Below are 22,450 nucleotides of genomic sequence, written 5' to 3' on the forward strand. Positions count from 1 at the left end.
GTGGGACGGGGTAGAGATACGATCTGCCCCCTAACCCTCTAGGAGCATGCTTCGGCAGGGTAGGTTGTGGGAATAGCGGGTATTGGACAAAGCTAGTCATCTCCGAGGTCGTGTATGGTTATCGATGGTGGAATAGACTGGGATTTGTTATGTGGTAAAAGAGTGCCGAGGTGTTAGAGGGCAGATAGTACTCCATTTTAGCACGAGCTGAGATGCTAACGAGTTTCTGTCTTCTGTGGCAGGTCCTTCCAAGAAATCCCACCCAGGTCGCAGTTTCTAACGCTCAGATTCAAATCTGGGAGTCTGGGCGGTCTGTCGAGAGGCACCGAGTGAAGCGCAGAGAGGCTGAGGCGCACATTGGTAGCGGGCAGCAGCAGGCAGGTGGAGAGCCTTTGTGTAAAAGATGGCTCCCAAAAAGGATATCAAAAAGCGCCCCCAAAAGCCCAGATTCCAAGAGGGTGATCGTGTGCTGTGCTTCCGTGGGCCTTTCCTGTACAAAGCCGAGTGTTTGAACGTGTCTGTGAAATACAGGAAGGTGACTTATCAGGTCCGTTACTCTGGGGTGAAAGAAAAGAATTCCCCAAAGGCCGAGGTCACCAACGTTTCTCAGCCTGATCTTTGCCAGCCAAGCACCAGTGAGGCCTGGGACGCTGCAGCCCCCGGTGCTGATGACTGTGATGCTGGCCAGGCCTTCCAGAAGCGCCCCCCGCCCCAGGCTGAGTGGGAGAAGGAATGGGTTCCACAGAGCAAATTACTCAAATACAACCCTGCCAATCTGAAGAAACTAAAAGATCTTAACCGAGCAAATCAGTGCCAATCTGCAGAAGGGGCTGTGTCAGGGCCAATGACCAGAGAAAAGACCTCTTCTCTCCAGAAGAATAATGCCGAGACCTCGCCCGTAGCAACGCCCAGACGTACGATTGTCCGAAGAAACATCACTCAAGTCGAAGAGCCTGTCAGCACCATCGGTGACCAACCTAAACGAGGAAGAGGGCGTCCTCCTGGGAGTGGGCGTGGGCGTGCGCGTGTGGTGGTACCTCGGAAGAAACGGGTCCAGTTCAACCTCGCTGGAGATGACAACATCGATGACGACCGCTATCAAAAATTCCTCAGAAACACCGAGGCCAAAGTCCGTATTCCCGAGGAACTGAAGCCATGGCTTTTGGATGACTGGGACTTGATTGTTAAACAAAACCAGCTTTTTCATCTCCCTGCTAGGAAGACCGTGAATTCAATTTTGGATGACTACGAAGATTATGAAAGACTCTCGAGAAGTGCGGATGATAAGTGGATGCAAGATGTTAGTGAAGTGGTGATAGGGATCAAAGCCTACTTCAATGTCATCCTGGGCTCGCAACTGCTTTACAGATTTGAAAGACTACAATATGCTGAAATCCTGGCCAGTCTACCTAATGTGCCCATGTGTCAAATTTATGGAGCCCCACATCTGTTGAGATTATTTGTCAAAGTCGAAGAAATGCTGACCTATACTCCTCTTCAGGAGCAGAATTTGGTTTTATTGTTACAGCACATGCATAGTTTCTTAGATTACTTCGCAAAAAATGTTTCCGTTTTGTTTAGTTCCAACGAGTATGATGTTGCTCTTCCTGAGTATTATCGTATGGCTTTATTCTGATGGTCTTATCACCATAGACCATCATATATCATCATAAAAGTGATCACATTTGTTCAACTTGGATTTTGATAGCTGATGACACAGAAAATTGTACTTGTGCCAAACATGACCAATGTTCTTCAAAATTTCAAAGTAAAAATTTTAAAGGCTGTTTCAGTTGCTTTCCTTTAAGAACTGCGACTTGTTTACATGCTAGTGAGTTAAGTGGGATGTTATTTTACGCAGAACTTAATTCTGTTGAACTTCTTTTACAACAAGCACTTCTAAAATCTGCCTTCCTGGGGAATACCAAAGCGTCTTGTGCCAGAGGTTGAGCTTCTTATAAAGACTTACTCACTTGGGTTCATTTTCTTCCGTGGTTTTGAAGTATTCAGCAGCCCCTCGATTCCAATACGTGTGGGAATGGGAAATGTCAATCCCACCCGGAGAGGGGACTATGGACTCTAAATGTGGATGTAGAATTAACATTTTCATTTTTTGTTTGTTTTTTTTTCTACTTTTGGTTTGATTTTTCTGGCACAAAATGACATATGGAAATATGTTTAAAAGAATTACACATATTTAGCCTGTAACAGATTTCTTACTGTTTTGGGGGAGGGGAGATGTAAGAGGAGGAGGGAGAAAAAACTTAGAACATAAAGTTTTACAAAAAATGAATTTGTAGAGTTATGTGTATTTGAAAAATAAAACTTAATTTTTTTACTTTTAAAAAAAATTCATAGCCCCTGCTTGAAATTTGACTATCATTCTGGGGCCATATTTTCTTTTCCAGATTATTGAAGATGCTTTATTAGTATTAAGATTATCTAGGGAGCACGAATGTTCGAGAGTTGCTGTATAAATCCCAGAAATAAATCTTTACTGAAAATTAAAATTGTTTTCAACTTTATTTATGAAGTAAATGAATGGAAGTAAACTATGAAGTAAACTAATTGATTACTCCTGAAGTCAGCAGTCTGAACATTTTACAATTTGCCATCTTTAGGAATAAAAAGGTGAGATGCTTTTCCCCCGATTTGACTCTCACTTAGAAAAAATTCCTAGGGATCAGGGAGTTGATAAGTGGGCCATCTCTCATTTGCTTTTGTTTTTTTACTTATTTGGTTCTGTGGGACTATAAATGAACTGCTTTGATTTGAGACACCCGTGTCTGGATTAAGAGATTAAGAGTAATTAATAGTATATGATGTATTGTTTCTGAAATCATTCTTCCCTAGCTAATGTTTAGAACAATTGAATGAACTTTTCCATCAGATTGACTTGTTCCCATGATTCATCAAAAATTATCTAACTTCTCTAACTCAGTATATACGGTCTCAGGGTGCCAAGAGACTGAGTTTTGTTCATAATGTTGAGATTGAGAATGGTCCCCAAAAGTTTGGGGGTCACAGACTGATGTTAGCAAGGTATCTCAGAAGAATTTATTTGCAGCCTTAAACCCATCTCTAAGCCAAGGGGCCAAGTTTATTGCAATTGTAGCACCAATAGAAGCGGGCTAAGTTCCAAATGAATTTAGCAAGGAACCTGGAGAAAGCAAACACCTTTATCCAGTTCTTCATGTCTTTGCTATGCTCATTTTATAGCCTACAGGTAGAACTGAGGAGTGGTCTCAGGAATTGGTTATCACTGACCAGCAGATCTAGGTCTATCCTAAGGCCAGAAGACTTTAGAATCATTGACAGAGACAGATAATGCCCTTAAAGCCAGAGGACCTTGGGATCTCTAATATATCTTTCCTAAAATCTAAGGGAAGAAATATTATATTCCTAGGCCAGAAGACTCTTATAATCATTGACAGATGGATTACCAGAACAATCTCAGGCTCACAGATTCCAAAGCCAGACCATTGACAGATTGTTAGGACAGAAGTCCCCCTGAGGTCAGGGGACCTTAAAATTATTGCTGTCTCCCCTAGAAGCTATTACATCATTTCCGTTCTCAAGCAGTTTGACCTTTCACATTCATTTGGGACAAAGGGAGGGGAGATCTCATCTTCTGGAGCTGCTTCATGCTGATAAGAGTCAGAGAGCTGTCCCTGCCTAGGGGGTGCTAACTGAGGAGGAGGAGTCGCGTGACTTGAAGATGGCGGGGTGGCATTCAAAGGGGTACTGAGTGTCGGCATCAGTTGTTAGCTGATGGTATTCGGGGTGAAGGATTATTTGGAAGTTCATAGCTTGGAGTCTGGAGGAAACTAATCTACAAGTAGGAATGTTAGTTCTCAAAAGCTTCAAAGAAGATCATTATGAGGAAGTTTATTTTTGTCATGAAAAGTCCCTTTTCTTTCCATATAGCTCCATGAGCGTGCAAAACGTGTCAGTATAGATGTTCACACTCATTCCTTTCCCCAATTCTACAACTCCGTGAGGGCAAAAATGCTCTGAGCCTAGTGAGGGGTTAGAACCGCTAATGGTTGGCCTAGGGTGAGAGCTTAGAGGCTTCCTCTATTAGAAGGGCTGCAGCAGCTAGCTCTAAGGCAGGAGGGTCACCAAAGACACCACGTTTCTTTGAGAAGTAAGCAAGGGGTCTGGGATAGGGTTCCAGAGACCCTTATGACCTGGCCCAGCCTTCCATCAACATACAGTGTAAAAGGCTTTAAGTAGGCCTAGGCCGGGGCAAGAGATTGGTTTAGCTTTCAGGGTCTCAACAGACTGAATAATGACTGACAAGACTGTGTGAGCCTTTAGACAAAGAAACTTTATAGCCCTGGGGAGGAGGGCTGGAAGTTTGGGGTTTTTAATGGCTGCAGCCAGAGAAGCTTCTCCAGTGGGGCTGCAGATCAAGATGCCATCTACATACTGAATAGCCGGGGCCTCTCCAAATATGTGGGGGCTGTCACGGGAGCCCTGTTATGGCCATGATTGCCCATGTTAATCGGTGGGGGGGTTATGTTCCCCTGGATTTGCCCCTTTGAGAGCAGAAAGAGATTGTGAGTCTTTTTGTGATGCTCTGCCAAAGAAAGCATCTTTACAATCTAAGGTAGCAAAGCATTTTATCCCCTGGGATTCTTGTTGTGCTGCGCTCGTGGCTTCCACTGACCACCGGCTCTGATGATAGAAATTTGCTATAAGACAAAAAAGCATCAAGATGGGTCCTTCAGGCTGACTCGGCCTGAGAGCACACACATGGCAGGATAAAGCATCCTTAGATCTGTTTGACAACCGATCGTGCAATAATAGTTCCACCTCAGCAGGCGCAGAAACAAAGAAACAGAACTGGGAGACTGAGTCAGATAGATCCCACCTTAAGCAGAGGCTAAGGTTGGTCCTCCCAACTCTTGCCCAGATAAGACCTCCATCTGTGACAGTAACTTAATGGCATTTCTCTTGAATGGTGGGCTACTGCCTTAATGATCAGGCAATCAAATTCGAAACACCAAAGAATATCTGTTCCAGTCCCAAGAGATTTTATCTCTAACAGCAAATTTCACCAATCACAGCTTAGAGGGCTACCTACATTATTTTTAAACGTTGACCAGGACTTAAATATGGAGGAGATTTCGTTTGATATGTTTGGTATGTTTAAACTTATCCTGGTGCAAAGAACTGATCATTAAACCAACTTGTAGGTTCTTGGTAAACAATTCCTTTTTTAGGAACTATACATCCTCAACAGGCTCAGTTCTCAGGGCTGATGACCTTGCTTACCCCGATGCTTTCAAGAAAACTGGCAAGGTCACAAATTAAGGGGACTTGACAGAGACCCCAGGGAAGGGGCTGAGCTTGCTGTAGCCCACCCCAACTATTCTTAGTGTTTTGTAGGGACGGTGCTGTTTGACACCTCCTCCCAGTCTGTGAAGGGGGAGAAAGGTGTTGCACACCTCATACTTGGAGGCGAACTGATAAGCCTTTCGCCTCATCCCTCTTGTTCCACACACGGTAATTACCAATTTTAGGTTTCGCACGATGACAATAACTCCAAATAACTTAATTAACAATTCTATTCCCTTAAATAAGTTTCCCTTTCATTTTAGGGAGAAAACAAGGCAATCCTGAAAATTGAGATAGAACAGATTTTTAAATTGATTTAACTTCAGTTAATGAGATTCCCTCGATTCTGATTAAATGCTCTAGACAAACAATTGTCATTTGGTTATTTTCCAATTCACACAAATCGTTTCTTTTGTGAGCCAGGAAAAGAGTTAAGGTGCCAGATTTTTACTGATGCGGCCCTCAGAAGTCTGACCGTAGATAACTCAAAAGCAGGCTGTTTGTTGCCAGAGTTTTAAAAGTAGTAGCCAACTGCTTCTCTGCTTTCCTAAAGTTCCCAAACTCTTGTTAACACTATCCAGGCGAATAGATTCCAAGCTACATATCCCTTTAGTGGCCTTTAATTGGAGCTCTTTGAAAATCGCTTTTACTATCATATCTCAGATAACAAATCGCCAAATTACTTTACACACACCTAGAAATCATTTACCTCAACACTGCCATTGTATCTTGGTCCCATCTAATACCCTAGAAAGTGATGAAATATGAAGCAATTATATCCAAGAAAGCAGTTAACACTCATATAGCACGGTTCATGCTAAGCACTTTGGCAATCACGTGATCTTCACCACAGCAGTTATTTCTCTTAACAAATCAGAAAACTGGGCAGAGATAAAATAATTTGCCATCAATTACATAGCTAATAGATATCCACAACAGAGAACTGTGGGTCTGCCAAATGCAGAGGCTGACTGGCTCTCACTTCACAGCGCCATGCTGGGTGCCACCAGGGCTACCCACATCCTTCCCAGGCAGTCGCTGGACAGAAGCTGCTGAAGGCTGGGGTGACTGGTGCCAGGATCTCCCTCTGAAGGTAGTTTCCGGTCCAGGCCTCAGGGAATGCTGACCACGGAGCCTGACCTTCACTCCATCTCCATTCCCCCAAGCTGGGTCGGGGAGGTGCTTGGGCAAGGTTTTGTGGGGTCCCCGTGGTTGCTTCCCCTATTTCCACAGGTGAGGCAGAATTGGCGTTTCCCTACAGTACTTTAGCATTCTCTTTCCTTAATATGATCTGAGACGAGAGGAGTTAGCAAAGAGAGGGACTTGGGGTATAGTGATCTTGTTAGCAATCCTTACAATGTAGATACACTCAGATGCACTCTGGGAAGTGGAGTGGGTCCCATAATACCTTCTGGGGTTCCTTCCCAAAGGAGCAGAAGGGGACTCCAGCCAAGATAGGGTTAGTAAAAAGTGGCTTTTTCCTTGGGTTTTATTTTTGCCTTTTTCTTTGAGAATTGGGTAACTTCCTAGAATGATCCCCAATTTTTCAGGAATTTTTCTTGCCATTTTTAAATGAGTGATTGCCCAACTTTTTCATCATTGCTCTCAAAATCTTTGAGAGTCCGCTAAGATGTTATTTTAATTTTCATCAGCTAACTTTATTGTGCAACTCCCAGCTTGGGCGGAGCTGAAGGCCACAGGAAAAAGTTAGGCTTTTTAATTATTCTTCCCAGCATTCTAACTGCAGGGTTGGGTTTTTTTTTTTTTTACTGGTTGCATTTTAAATCTTTCCAGGTAACAAAACTAGCTCACAGAACGAATGTGACACAGCTGTTCTGCACAGAGATACAGACTTGGAATAATGACGTGAAAGAGGACTGTCCCATCTTTGCCAAAAGCCAGAAAATTTTGCCAGAAACCTTTGTCTCCTATGGCGTCCCAGAGAAAAGGAAAAGGTGGCAAGTTTCCCTACGAACTTTGCTGAAAATCGCAAGAATTTCCAAGCCTGGGCATCCCCAGTCAAGGAAAATTTGCTGAGTGTGGAGCTCAGGACAAGCCAGAGAAGCCTTCTCTGGTAGCTTGGGGTGTCCCAACTATAGGATTGAGGGAGAAAAAATGGTGGGGGGCTCAGTTTGACAAGAAGGGAATCAAGCCGGGGGAGGCCAGACTCTCCCTGTACCAGGCCACCAAATGTTGAGGTTATCATTGACAGACAAGACTGTCAGAACAATGGTACTCTAAGGTCAGAGAGTCTCTGGATCACTAATGTATCTTCTCTAAAGTCTAGCCAGGGGTCCTCAAACTATGGCCCAGGGGCCAGATGCAGCAGCTGAGGATGTTTATCCCCCTCACCCAGGGCTAGGAAGTTTCTTTATTTAAAAGCCCACAAAACAAAGTTTTTGTTTTTACTATAGTCCAGCCCTCCCAACAGTCTGAGGGACAGTGAACTGGCCCCCTCTTTAAAAAGTTTGAGGACCCCTAGACTCTAGGGGAAGAAATATTATATTCATAGGCCTGAAGACTTTTACAGTCATTTACAGACATTAGCAGAACATATATTTGAGGGAATTTTACATTAGGAGAGGCAAAGTAGGCTGGGGATAGGGAGATGAACATGTTAAGTTGGGGAAATCTAGATTCAAATCTTGCTTCTGACCCAAACTTACCGTGATCTCGAGGAAATTACTTAACCTGCCAATGCTTTCTCCAGGCTGCTTTCTAGCACTCGTAATTGTAGAGAAGGTCTGATGCTGGATCCTCAGACCAGTGCAAGCGCAGGTCTAGTTCTTAACCCTTTCACGGAGAGTGATAGGCCACCTTTGGGTACTGACAATATTTCACGTGGCTTTTTGCCTTTGGTTATTGGTTGGTGTCAAGAATGATCAAATGCATGTTTTTAATACTTTGTAAATGAGAGACTCGATCTCTAATCTTCTAAAAGTACTACAATAAGATGAGTTTCATATTTCATATTTAGAAAAATCCATAGTCCATTTCTAATCAAATTAACCAAAAGATCTGCACTAAGGGTAGAGCTTCTTGATTCTTCCCAGAAAATCAGTTAGAAATTTGTCAGCCAGCGATGTCACAGACTGAAATCTCTAAAGGTCAGTCATCAGTCACCACCAACCTCACGAAGTCTGGTGAATTCTTCCTTGGCTCACTTCTTCAATATCCATTCAGACAAGCTTTCTCAAAACTCTTCCAGTACTTCATTATAGTAGGGATGGCGGCTGGACCAGCAATTTCAATACAGATCAGCACCTTCTCTGCAGTTGATAGTCTTAAGGGCCCAGGGTTGCAGCCAGTAGTTTTCAGAGGCTTGACTGGATCCTGTCTTTGTATTCTTTCAAGCTGGTTTTCTCTCATTCTTCCACTGCCGCTCAAATGAAGGACCGCAGACCAGTGAGAATATTTCTTTTTTTTTTTTTTAATTTAATAGCCTTTTATTTGCAGGATATATACATGGGTAACTTTACAGCATTAACAATTGCCAAACCTCTTGTTCCAATTTTTCACCTCTTACCCCCCCACCCCCTCCCCTAGATGGCAGGATGACCAGTAGATGTTAAATATATTAAAATATAAATTAGATACACAATAAGTATACCTGACCAAAACGTTATTTTGCTGTAGAAAAAGAATCAGACTCTGAAATATTGTACAATTAGCTTGTGAAGGAAATCAAAATGCAGGTGGGCATAAATATAGGGATTGGGAATTCAATGTAATGGTTTTTAGTCATCACCCAGAGTTCTTTCTCTGGGCGCAGCTGGTTCAGTTCATTACTGCTCCATTGGAAATGATTTGGTTGATCTCGTTGCTGAGGAGGGCCTGATCCATCAGAACTGGTCATCATCTAGTATTGTTGTTGAAGTATATAATGATCTCCTGGTCCTGCTCATTTCACTCAGCATCAGTTCGTGTAAGTCTCCAGGCCTTTCTGAAATCTATCCTGTTGGTCATTTCTTACAGAACAGTAATATTCCATAATATTCATATACCACAATTTATTCAGCCATTCTCCAACTGATGGACATCCATTCAGTTTCCAGTTTTAGCCACTACAAAAAGGGCTGCCACAAACATTCGTGCACATACAGGTCCCTTCCCTTCTTTATAATCTCTTTGGGATATAATCCCAGTAGTAACACTGCTGGATCAAAGGGTATGCACAGTTTGATAACTTTTGAGCATAGTTCCAAACTACTTCCAAAATGGTTGGATTCGTTCACAACTCCACCAACAATGCATCAATGTCCCAGTTTTCCGCATCCCTCCAACAATCATCATTATTTTTCCTGTCATCTTAGCCAATCTGACAGGTGTATAGTGGTATCTTAGAGTTGTCTTAATTTGCATTTCTCTGATTAATAATGACTTGGAGCATCTTTTCATATGACTAGAAATAGTTTCAATTTCTTCATCTGAGAATTGTCTGTTCATATCCTTTGACCATTTTTCAATTGGAGAATGGCTTGATTTTTTATAAATTAGAGTTAATTCTAGTGAGAATATTTCTTTGTGCCTAAGGAAAGCCTGGCTAGGTGGGATTCATGGATAATAGTGCAGTTCAGTCCGACCTTGAGTTGGTGTTATCCAGTAGTTGGCCAATTGGTACAGATTTTTGATGATTAATTCTCCCCTGGGTATGGTGCTTCATAACAGTCATTTCCTGTCTAGCCTGTCCTACACAGATGCTCACCTGTGGTAAACTGATGAAATATTCAGTGACATTTCTGCTGCTTCTTTTTATCTAGAGTGTAGAAAATGTGAAGAGGAAAAAAAATATATCTCAGCGCAGCAGAAAGGAAAGCATGTTGTTTTTTAATCCAAGGGACTGGGCTAGGAACTCAATCACAGTTAGAAGTGTAATCACAATTGTAACAGTATTTGCCTCATTTCAGTTTCACCCAGACTCTTGTTCATCCTTCGTTTCCAAAGAGGACTAATGGCATCACAGGATGATGTTATGACTAGTTTATGAGCTGGATTTAAACAAGGCTCAGTTGTACAGTCATTGAAGTCCGGGGGCAAGACAAGAGTTAGGCTGATTGGGGACGGCCTGGGATGCAGCCGATGACCCCGGGGTCTTTGCCGCATGAGCGCCTGCCTTCAGCTGCCTGATTCATGGCCCTTGGACCAAATGGTTCATTTGGTCCCAAGTTCTGCCAGGGGAAGTTTTTGCATGCTCGGGATAGATAAGCCCTAACTCACTGGAGGGTTTGAGCCCCGTCGGTTGCCTTGAACCTGGTTTAGCCTCCCTGCTGAGATGGTTTTGTGGAACTTAGGTGCCTTCTCCACATGCTGGAGCTTCTTGGAGCCACAGAAGAGAGTTGAGGGCCAGGTAGTCACCAAAGGCAGAGAAGCAGCCCCGAAAAGGACTTAGCAAGCCCTCACACCAGAGACTCCAGTCCTCCCTGGACACCCCATCCATCCAGATTATTGGCAAAGGTGTCGTCTTCGGCTAACCAAGCATTTTCATAAGGTCTGGTTAGGATGATTAGATCTTTTAGAACAGTGGTTGAAGTTCACTCAGGCGTCCCCAGTAAAACATATCCAGAGAGGCTTACTTAGCCTTTCTTCCTCTAGAGTTAGAATTCAGCGGTAAGTAGGGAAGCTCACTAGCGCAGATACGTGATTTCCTGTACAGAAAACAAAATTATGATGTGGTCATTTCACTTGTGCCCAGCATATACCTTGAGTATATCTGACCGTGTGAGGCTTGTTAGAATAAAGAAAGCTGATTCAACTCTGTAAATCATTTACCTCAACTACAACTGGAGGCACGTTGTCTAACCAAGTCGACCTTAAAATGTGGAGGACAGAACTTGAGGCAGAAGCCATTTATATAATTACTTTTTAAATAAGACAAATAAACTCTCCAGAACTCTTCCAGCACTTGTTCTCTCTTCTCTCTCCTTCTCTCTCTCTCTCTCTCTCTCTCTTTCTCTCTCTCTGTCTCTGTCTCTCTGTCTCTGTCTCTCTCTGTGTGTCTCTGTCTCTGTCTCTCTCTCTGTGTCTCTGTCTCTCTGTCTCTCTCTGTCTCTCTCTGTCTGTCTGTCTCTCTGTCTCTGTCTCTTACTCTGTCTCTCTCTGTCTCTCTGTCTGTCTCTGTCTGTCTCTCTGTCTCTCTCCTCTCTCTCTCTGTCTCTCTCTGTCTCTCTGTCTGTCTCTGTCTGTCTGTCTCTCTCTCTCTCTGTCTCTCTCTGTGTGTCTCTGTCTCTGTCTCTCTCTCTCTGTCTCTGTCTCTGTCTCTCTCTGTGTGTCTCTGTCTCTGTCTGTTTCTGTGTCTCTGTCTCTCTCTGTCTCTCTGTCTCTCTGTCTCTCTCCCTCTCTCCCTCTCTCCCTCTCTGTCTCTCTCTCTCTCTCATGCTCTTGCACTTCCTCAAGGTCTCACTCTCATTCTTTCTCTTCCCCCCTCTGTCCCCGCCTCTTCTTTGGCTCCACAGCTATTAGAAATATTTTCAAAGAGTACCTCCTTAGAGTAAATGACCCACGGTACTTCTCAGCACAAGTCGCCTTCCTGCTTCCTTTTTTGGATCCCACTTCAGATAGCTCAGGGATACAGAGAAATTAGGTGGGATACGTTATGTATTGATGACTCATTGCAGATGCAGAAACCTTTAAAAAGCATTTGGGCCTAAACATTGACCCGTTTTGCTTGTCACAGCTTCAGGGTCCAGTTTAATTGGCACAAGGTTCTGCCTCTGCATGTCTATAGAACTTTAGTTGCTGAATTTCTAATTTTTTATTTCCTTTTCTAGAATCTGCAATTATTTCCAAGTTTTTCTACTTCTGAACAAGAAACTACTCCTGTACATTTCGAACAGACTCTACTGCACTGTGGCTCGGGTTATTTTCTATAAAGAAGGAAAGGGAAGTTAGGTTTGTTATTTTTTAATCTCAAGGATCTATTTCCCATTTAGTAATCTTTCATTATAGTCTTCATCTAGTATTTCATAATAGCTAATGATAGCTAACATTTAAGTAGCGCCTACTGTGTACCAGGCACTTTATAATTATTATGTCATTTGATTTTGATACCAAAAACAACCCCTTTGGGGTAGGTCTTATTATTATTATTACCATTTTACAGGTAAAGAAATAAGTGTTTGAAGCCATATTTGAATTTAGGTCTTTCTGACTCCAGGCCACTATATTAAGACCTAGGGATCCAAAGAGAGGTGAAAACACAGCCCTCACCCTTCTTGAGCTTACCTTCTAATTGTGAAGATGACATGCAGAGAACTATGTATACTAGATGGATACAGTTTGAATGAAAGATAATATTAGGAGGAAGGGGAGTCATAGCGGGGGGGGAAGGGTATATGCAAGAAAGACATCCTGTAGAAGCTGAGACTTGAACTGAGTCCCAAAGGAGACCAGAAAAACTAGAAGAAGGAGGTGAGAAGTAGAGCATTTCAGACAAAAACTGGTGAAAAAGCTGGATCCTGGAGACAAGTGTCTTATTGGAGGGACAGCAAGAAGGTCAACGTTGCTGGACTGGTTTTAAAAGAAACCAACCAACCTAGAAAGGTAGGATGGGGTAGGTTGTGAAAAATGTTTAATGTCAAAGCTATTTGTATTTAGGTGTAATAGACGGCTGCTGGATTTTATGTAACAGACAGAGAGGGGACACATTGTGACGTGTGTTGGGAAGCTCCCTTGGGCCACCCGAGTCAGGGATAGAGGAAAGTGGAAATAGACACGAGGCAGGAAGAGCAGAAGGGTATTGTGTGAAGTGTTGACCTGTATCAGGTGGCTGGGTGAGTGTAAATAAGGGTACGTGTTTTGTATGAGATGGTGTGAAGGGAGAGATGACTAGATCTGAGACCAGATTGAATATACGAGGTGAGTGAAAGTACGTTATGAGGATAACACTTAGACTCTTTGCCTTAGGTAACCGAGAAAATGATGGTGCCGTTACCTTAATAGTAAAGTTAAGAAGTGGAGGGGGTATGTGTGTGTGTTGTATATGTGTTTATACGAGAATAAGTTTTGGACATGTTGCATTCAAGATGTTTGTGGAACAGCCACTTTGAGATACTCAAAAGTCATTTGGAGATTTAGGTCCTGCAACTCAGGAGAGAGAGCGGAGCTAGATGTCTGGATCCTGGAGTCATTTGCACAGAAAGATCTTTCTACCTGTGGAGACTGAGGACAGCAAAGTTAGATGATATAATGATTCTCAATGGTTAACTACCATATAATCAAGGAAATACAATCAGTATGAATTCAGAGTGGGGATTACCTCCCCTCAAAGAAGCACAGTTTCCTCAAATACTAGGGATGTTGTGGTACACTGGAAACGGGAACAACCTCTTCTTGGCCCGGTACACCTTCTCCAGAGCTCTGGGGGGTATTTATTATGCGCCATTCACCTGGCCTAATTTCCATAGGCCACTCTCTATCTCCTTACTCCACCTGAGATGGAAAAATGACTCATTGGGACTTTTTCTGATTTAGGAGCATTTTCTGGGCACATTTGGAGAAGTTTTATGGATGAGAGCTTGACTATACCGTTTGTTTCTTATACCACCATATTGGTTCCAGAGCAAAAGCTTTTCAGTTTCATGTAATCAACACTATCTTTCCTATCTTTTGTGATCACTTCTCTCCCTTGTAGAATTAACAGTTATCTCCTAGCCAGATCCATGAAAGGTATTTGCTCTGGTTCTCTTTAAAATTTTTTATGTTTTGAAATTTCGTATTCAAGTTAAGTAGGCATTTTGAATTTACTGTAATATGTTGGACTAAACATAATTTCTGCCAAACCACTTTCCGACTTCCCGTTAAATTTTGTCAGGGATTTCTTTTTCAATGAATTTATGTTGTTGACTTTATTAAACAAGTTATTCATTGAGTGTGGTTAATTCTGATTTTTTTCAAATCTAATTATCTCCACTTACCTACTTTTCTGTTCATTTACCAGTACTAAATGGTTTTGACAATTACTACTTTATAGTTTACTTTGCATTCTGAAAGTGTTATTACTCATTAGTACTCTTTTTTCATTTATCTTAAAATGAATTTTGCTATTATTTTCCCTACTCTGTGAAGTATGTTCTTGATCATTTGATTAGTATAGTTCTAAATGAAAAAATCTATCAAGGTCATTTTGAGTATATTGGAATTGCTCAGTTATGAGCATTGAATTCCTCCTAATTGCTTATGCCATCCTTTATTTTTCTTTAAAGGGTCTACATCCTTCAAAGAGAGAGACAGAGAAAGAGAGACAGAGACAGAGACAGAGAGAGAGAGAGAGAGAGAGAGAGAGAGAGAGAGAGAGAGAGAGAACCAGGGAGGGAGAGAATGAGAATATTGGGTTTTGCTAGATTGACTCCCATTTTGTAGTTATTTTGATAAAAGTATTAATGACTTTGTGCTGCATATATCCTCTTAAAAACTCAAGTGATTGTTTCTCTCACTACCTCTCTGGCCATCAAATTCCTCAAATATAAAACAAATTGGTTGGACTATATGATCTATTATAGCCTTTCTTTCTTGAAGCTCTTATGAGTTAAACATGTTGGCTGTCATCTCACTCCACGGCCACAAAGGGATTCCACTGTGTTTACTACCTTCCTGTACTTTTTTCCTTGTCCAAGTGGCTTAATTTACACCTTTCTTCAAGTTCTTATGTTTTTTTTTTAATGCAAGCCAAGAAGCTGATTAGTGATTGAAGTCTCCTCAACACTAGCATGAATTTAGAACTGGGACAGAATGTGGGAGGTGGGAGCAGGAGCCATTTAGGGAATATATGTTCTCCAGAGATGGTGGGGAGAAGCAAGAAATGAATTTTTCTCAGGAATCTGAAGTGCCATCATTTCCATATTATTTCATGACAATTGACTGTGTTTCTGGCACAAGGAAATACGAGGCAAGTGTGTTTGCACGTATGTGTGTGTGCGTGCTCATGCTAAATGAAATATATCTAATGACTTAAAGAAAAAAATGCTGAATGGGGGGGCACTTAAATTCATTTGAACAGTGATCTTTTCTGTCTTGCCAGCGGTAGGCATTTTTGGAGCCATGAGCATATGGAAGAGTTACTGCACGAACATGAGCTTGTCTGTGTGGGTGTGTTGTGTGAGTAGGGCCACTGACATTCACGGAGCATCTGGGAGTTTTGTTTATTCTGGCAAAAGACACCTTTTTGATTTAAAGCAAATGAACTTTAAAAAAATCTTGTCTGACTCCCTCTAAAATTCCCTTATGATAAGTGATTCTCAATGACCTCAATTGCCTATCTCAGCCTAAAGTCTCTGTTTTGATCCAGGATTTTCACTCTAGTTCCAGTATAGAACAAAAGAAAATCCCCATTAGCTGGGAGATACTCGTGCACACTCACACTCATAGATGGTTATGTTTTGAACACAATCGGTAATTCAGCAAAAGATTCTATATACATTTTAATTCAATAATTTGTTATTGTATAATCCGTTAACTTCAAAAAGGATGTCTTCTAAAAAATGGGTGTTGATGATTCGTGATAGAACAAAGAAAGAATAAACTATTGGCGTGAAAGATATTTCAAATGAAAAGTTTTGAAGAAAATAATGAATACTGTCTTTGCAGTGCTTTATGGGGTGGTTGGGATTATGTATGGTTATTCCAGAACCGTCATCACTAGAAAGCTTATTCCAAAGTTTCCTAAGGATTTTTTATGGATGTCCTATCTGGAGGATATATTATCAGGTGGGGAGAAGCAGGCCAAACAATACGTATCGGAGTTAGGATTTGATTCGAGGTCTCCTGATTCCAAATTCAGTGCCTTTTCTATTATACCTTGTTTCTTCCTTCCCTGCTCATTTAGGGAAAGCAAAAAAAAACCATCAATGATTTACCAATTGTGAAGTTTTACTGCATATTTTTTCCTAGGACTTCTTGATATAGTCTGGAGGTATCTGTGTAGATGGGGGGGGGGTGTTGATCATAGCAGTTAGTGAGTGTAGTAGATTAAATGCTAGACAAATTCAGGAAGACCTCAATTCATTTCACTCTTTTGATCTTCAGCTTCCCCACTTTGAGTGCATGATAATTATACTTATGCTACATACCCTGTAAGACTATTAGATAGATCATATAAGGTCCTTTGTATAACATGCTTTACAAACTAAAGTTCTATATAGATGTCATTTATGCTGCTGTTGAAGAGATAGGACAAGAAGGGAAGAAAGGTGGAGGAAAAGTGAGGGAAATGATCTCCCATAGTTGAGGTGAGCAGGTAGGTAGATACATGATTAGCTTATTTGATTTTCAAAGAAAGAGTGATACCAAATTGCCAGTATAAAAACGAAGAAGAAGAATTTACAATGAATGAAGAAATTAAGGAAATTACTAGAAAATATTGTGCCTACCTATTTGTCATTAAAACTAACAACCTAAATGAAATTGGTGAATATTTATAAAAATACATAATTTCTTCGATTAACAGAATAAGAAATAGAGAATTTACATAATGCATTCTCAGAAAAAGAAGTTGAATAAATCATAAATGAGTAATGAAAAGAAAATCCAGATACCAGACGGATTTAAAAGCAAATTCTATGAAGTGTTTAAGGAATAGCTGACTCTAATATATTTGGACATTAGAAGTTTGAAAAGTTAGGAAAAGAAAAGGTTCTGCAAATTCTTCAATGACACCAATAGGTTTCTTATATCTATACTAAGGAGAGTCAAAACAGGAAAAAGTATAGACCTACCTTTTTAATGAATATGGATTCAAAAGTTTAAAATAAATTTTTAGCAGAGGCTTCGGCAATATGTTACAAAGACAATATGCCGTTATGACCTGGTTGTACTTATACCAGGAAAGCAGGGCTATTTCAGTATTAGAACAATTATTAACATAATCAGATATATTAATAAAAATAAGAAAAGTTTGTAATTATATAAATAGATAAGGAAAAAGCTTTTGACAAGATACAACACCCATTCCTGTTAAATACTACCATCACCACTAGAAAACAAGAATAAATGCACCTTTCCTTAACTGAAATAGTATCTCTCTGAGAGGCAGTAATGGGGTACCACATTATATAGAGATCTGGGCCTACGGTCAGGATGAGTCCTCTTCCTGAGTTGTAATCTGGCTCAGACACTGACTAGCTGTGTGACCCTGGGCAAGTGATTTTACCTTGCCTGCCTCAGTGTCTCCCTCTGTAAAATGAGCTGGAGAAAGAAATGGCCAATCAATCCAGTATCTTTGCCAAGAAAACCCCAGATGGGATCAAAAAGAGTGAAGCGTGACTGAAACTGCTGACTGGTACATCTATTGAAAACTGATCAAGAGGGAAAGGGAGGGGAATAAACGTTTAGAGAGCAGCTACTATGTGCCAGACACTATTCTAAATGCTTTAGAAATATCTCATTAGATCCTCCCAACAACCTTGCAACATAGTTACTATTCTTTTAACTTAAAACTTGAAGAAACTAAGGTGAAGAGAAGCAAAGTGACTCGTGCAGAATCACACGGCCAGGAAGTCTTGAGGTGGCTTTTGAACTCAGAAAGAGGAGTCTTCCAGACTCCGGGCCCCACGCTCACTCTATGGTGCCCCCCAGATTCTGAAGAAGACATAATGGAGATTAACCAGAGGCTTTTCTCAGTAAGATCTGGAATTACACAAGTATATTATTAGCACCAGTGCTATCTGATGTAATGCTAAAAATAGTATAGCAATAAGAAAAAATAATGGAAAGAAAGAGGCTAACGGGAAACAAAATTGTTGCTTTTTGCACATAATATGATGGTACGCTTAGAGAATGCTAGAGTATCAGACGAAATGAATTAAAACAGTTCAGCAAAATGGCAGGTGTATTCACCTAAACCATAACTTTTTCTGAATGTTACCAACAATTCCAAGCACAAAGAGATCCAGTTCATGACCAAAAAAAGGATAAAGATTATTGAAGCTAAATAGATCATTTTAATTATATAAAATCAAAAAGGCTTTTTACAAGTAAAAAACAAGACAGATAAAATTGGAAAAGAAACAAGTACTGAAAAAATTTTGTAACAAGTTTTTCTGATAAAGATCTGTCTCATTTCTAAACTATACAAAAACTGATAGAAATATATAAGACATTATCCAATTGATAGACAGATAATATGAACCGGCAGGTTTCAGAGGAAGAAATCCAAGTTAGCAGTAGCTCTATGAAAAAAATATTCCAAATTAGCCATAATCAGAGAAATCCAAATTAAAGCATTTCTGAGGTTTCACATCGGGCTTATCAGATTGACAAAGCTGATGATAAAGAAAAATGGCAAATGTTAGAGTGTTGTAGGAAAACACATTAATGAGCTGTTGGAGCCGTGAATTGGTCTATCCATTCTGGAAAGCAATTTATAACTTTTCTAAAAGTTGCTAATCTTATATATCTTTTGATGCTCGTATCCCAAAGTGAAGTAAATAAGAGGAAAAGGGCCCATTCTGTACAAGTGATAGTCATTGCAGCTCTTTTTTTGTGGTGGCTTAGACCTGGAAATAAAGGGGTGTCCGTCAATTCCAGAATGGCTAAACAAATTATGACATAGGGTCGAAATGGAGTATTGTACTATAAGACATGATGAAAAGGGCTGTGTCAGAAAAACATAGGAAGACTTCTGTGGTCTAAAGTACATTGAAATGAGCAGAATAAAGGGGGCAAACAGCAACAATAGCTCAGTAAAGCTGGACAACTTTTTAAAGATTTAATAATTGAATAACTCTAATGAATGAAATGACCAACCAAAATTCCAGAACTCTGATTATGATGTATGCTACCTACCTTCTGACTGAAGAGTAATGGGCTCAGGATGTAGAAAGAGATGTATTTTTGGACATGGACATGGGTAGATATTTGTTTTGCTTTTTGATGCATGTTGTCTTGAGTTTTGTTTATTTGTTTTTCCAGTGGGGGTATGTGAGAGGGAAGAGCAACAAAAAGGGATGTTTCATTTTTTGATATGATCACTTTTTAAAAGGATAAAGTCCTTAAAAGTTCACAGTAAGGTATGGGCAAGAAGAGAAAACAGTTCTCAATTGTAGATAGATCTATGGATGGCTCATCTCCGCCTCCCCCTCTTTGTAAAGCCTTCTTTGAACCACATGCTAAAAAGAGAATCACCGATATTTATTGAAAATGTTACCAAGTTTGAAATGGAAGGGAATATGATGGTTTGAAGACAATCTTACATAGTAACAATTTATTTGACATGGCTGATGTATGATTTCTTTAAGTGAATTGTCCAAATAACTGGTTTGTTATTTTTAATACCAAAAGACTATTTAAACTATTATTAATTTGAAATATGTTAGATGCTTCCCTGTCTTATTATGCAGAGTATACTGAACATAATTTCATATTATTATTAAAAATCCTCATTAAGGATATCATTTATTATAGGATACTACATTGTTACCTCAAATGCTACTGGTGCTCCTGTCCAGTAGTAGTCTTGTACTTTGATTATATTATTGTTTGTATTTTACTTGTTCATTTTTCATGCTCTGATTCGCATTATGGGATCTCCCTCATTAAATGAAGACAAGAATTATGTCATATTTATCTTTTTGTCTGCTTCAGGGTAGGACAGTGATTAGCACTTGTGGTTAATAAATTTTCATTGAACAAATTACCACAGAATGTCAGGGTAGGAAAAAGCTGCAAATACACCTGTGTGCGGATGTACAATCTCTGCCTCAACCAAATATCTGCATAATTTTAAGCAATATTCATCTTGACTCCCACTTGAATTCTGACGTTACTGAATTTCTACCACACAACGCATCTCATTTCACCTTTTGGAATGTTTGGATTTTTAGAAAGGCTTTCCCCTATTTTGTCCTGAAATATTCCTCTCAAAAAATCCTACCCATTGTTCCTAGTTTTGCTCCTTTTTCACATGAAAGTCCTTCAAATAGTTGAAAATAGCAGTTCCGTTTGTGAAATATTCAAAATTCCTTCAACTTCATCTCATGTGGTAGTATATCCTAGCTCCTTACCTCCCAAACTTAGTCGTCTTCCCTTGGATGCACCCCAGCTTGTCATTATCTTCACTAAAATGTGTTGCCCGTAATACAATATGGCATTCTAACAATAAATGAGCTGAAAAAAGAAGGATATTACAGGATTGTTTTAGCTTACTTATCGTAGACTCTAAACTTACAGTAGCATAAAATTGTATTTACTTTTGAGTTGATGGATCAGACTAATAGTTTTGTAAATTCTTTCTGTATTTTGTATTTCCCCCAGTATCCTCATTTCCAAATATAACACTGCCAGTCCCCTGCCAAGCAAGCTATGCCTTGTAACAAAGAATAAAAAAGAAAGAGAAAAAAAGCATTTTGAACAAAATCAACCAACATATCAGACACACCTGATAGAGTGTATAATATTTCATATCTTTCTATGGTAAGAAGAGAAAGAGGTACGTTTTTCTCATTGTCTTTCGATGCCAAGCTTGGTCATTATAATTATACAGCATTCAGTTTTGTTATTTCTGTTAATATTGTTATAGCCATTGTATATATTGTTTTTCTGTTCTTGTTTGCTTCAAGCAGTATCAGTTCATCTAAATCTTCCCATGTTTCTCTAAATTCTTCATATTCATTTTTTCTTGTAGCATAATAACATCCCATTATATTTATGTTCCAGTCTTTTTAGTCATTTTCCTACTAATGAATATCTTATTAATTTGCTACCACAAAAAGTGCTACTATGAATATTTAATAGATAAGGGACTTTTTTGGTAGTCTTTGGACTCTTTCGTCTATGTGTCTTACAGTGGGATCTCTGGGTCAGACAGTGTGGATTTTTAGTCAGTTATTAGCATAATTCAAAATTTCTGCCCAGAATAGTGGACCAGTTTACACCTCTACTAATAGTGTACTACTGTGTCTTTCTTTCTGAAATTTCCCTGATATTGACTACTCCCACTTTTTGTCATCTTCGATGGTTTGCTTAGTATGAAGTAGAGCTTCAGGTCATTATAATTTCACTGTTACTGAAATGATTTTATCTTTTGTGACAGTCTCAGTCCCATGAAGGATGAAACTAAATCCTCCTCCTAGCATTATCTTGGAAAGATACTTGATCTGGTTCTCTTTTTCTGCGGGTGAGGTTTTATATTCAGTTCATGTAGCTATATGGAGCTCATTCTATCAACAAGCATTTATTAAGCACTCCTTATGAGTCAGGAACTGAGAATAAAAACAATATAAATAAAGCAACCCCTCCTCACAAAGATGTTGCATTCTACCAACAGGAGAGACAACAAGGAAATACATAATGAGTACATAACTAATACATATAAAAATTAAATTCAAAGAAATACAAAGTAGTTAAATTATAAAGTTGTTTGAGGTAGAGGGCACTAGTGGTTTTGGAGATAAGGAAAGACTTCACAAAGGTGGTGCTTTTAGTTGTGTCTTGAAGGAAAAGAGAGATTCTATGAGTCGAATGTGGAGAGGGTCGTATTTCGACAAATTAAGAACAGCCAGTACAAAGGCCTAGAGATGGGATATGTATTGTCATGTGAGGAAGAAAGCAGGCCCATTTGGCTAGATCACAGAATATGAGAGGGATGGTAAAGTCCAAAAAGTCTGGAAAGATAGGTTAAAATTAGATTGTGTAGGATTTTGATTTCAGAAGCAACAAGAAACCACTGGAGGTAATTGAGTAGGGAAAAGAAATCTGACATAGTCAGTTGGGCACTTGTGGAAAATCACTTTGACTTTGGAGAAGGAACTAAAGTAAAGAGAGACTTGAAACAGTGAGATCAGTTAGACCTGCCATTGTGATAATCTTAGGTAGATGGGCTATGTGGATAGCAAAAATGAGTCAGATGTTGGAAATGTTATGGAAGGAGAAACAGGAAGATTTTGGCACTGTCTGGATTTATGGTGCAAGAAAGAGTAAAGAGTACAAGATAATGCCAAATTTAAGAACCTGGGAAAATGCCTGGGGAATTGATAGGGTGGTTTAGAGGGGGACAGGTAGTGAGTTGTCTTTTGGACATATTAAATATGGAATGTCTCTAGTAGTGATAAAGGACTGAAACTCAGGAAAGAGACAGACGTGACAGATCAGTCAATTGATCTAGGAGTTCTCAGCATAG

At 39.9% G+C, this 22,450-nt stretch overlaps 1 pseudogene; it reads left to right on the forward strand.

Moving 5' to 3' along the window:
- The first annotated feature begins 386 nt into the window (after window positions 1–386).
- On the forward strand, window positions 387–2,291 carry LOC100919551 (annotated as a pseudogene).
- Window positions 2,292–22,450: the final 20,159 nt, after the last annotated feature.

The sequence above is a fragment of the Sarcophilus harrisii genome, chromosome X, assembly GCF_902635505.1.
Source record: "Sarcophilus harrisii chromosome X, mSarHar1.11, whole genome shotgun sequence".
Taxonomy (NCBI): domain Eukaryota; kingdom Metazoa; phylum Chordata; class Mammalia; order Dasyuromorphia; family Dasyuridae; genus Sarcophilus; species Sarcophilus harrisii.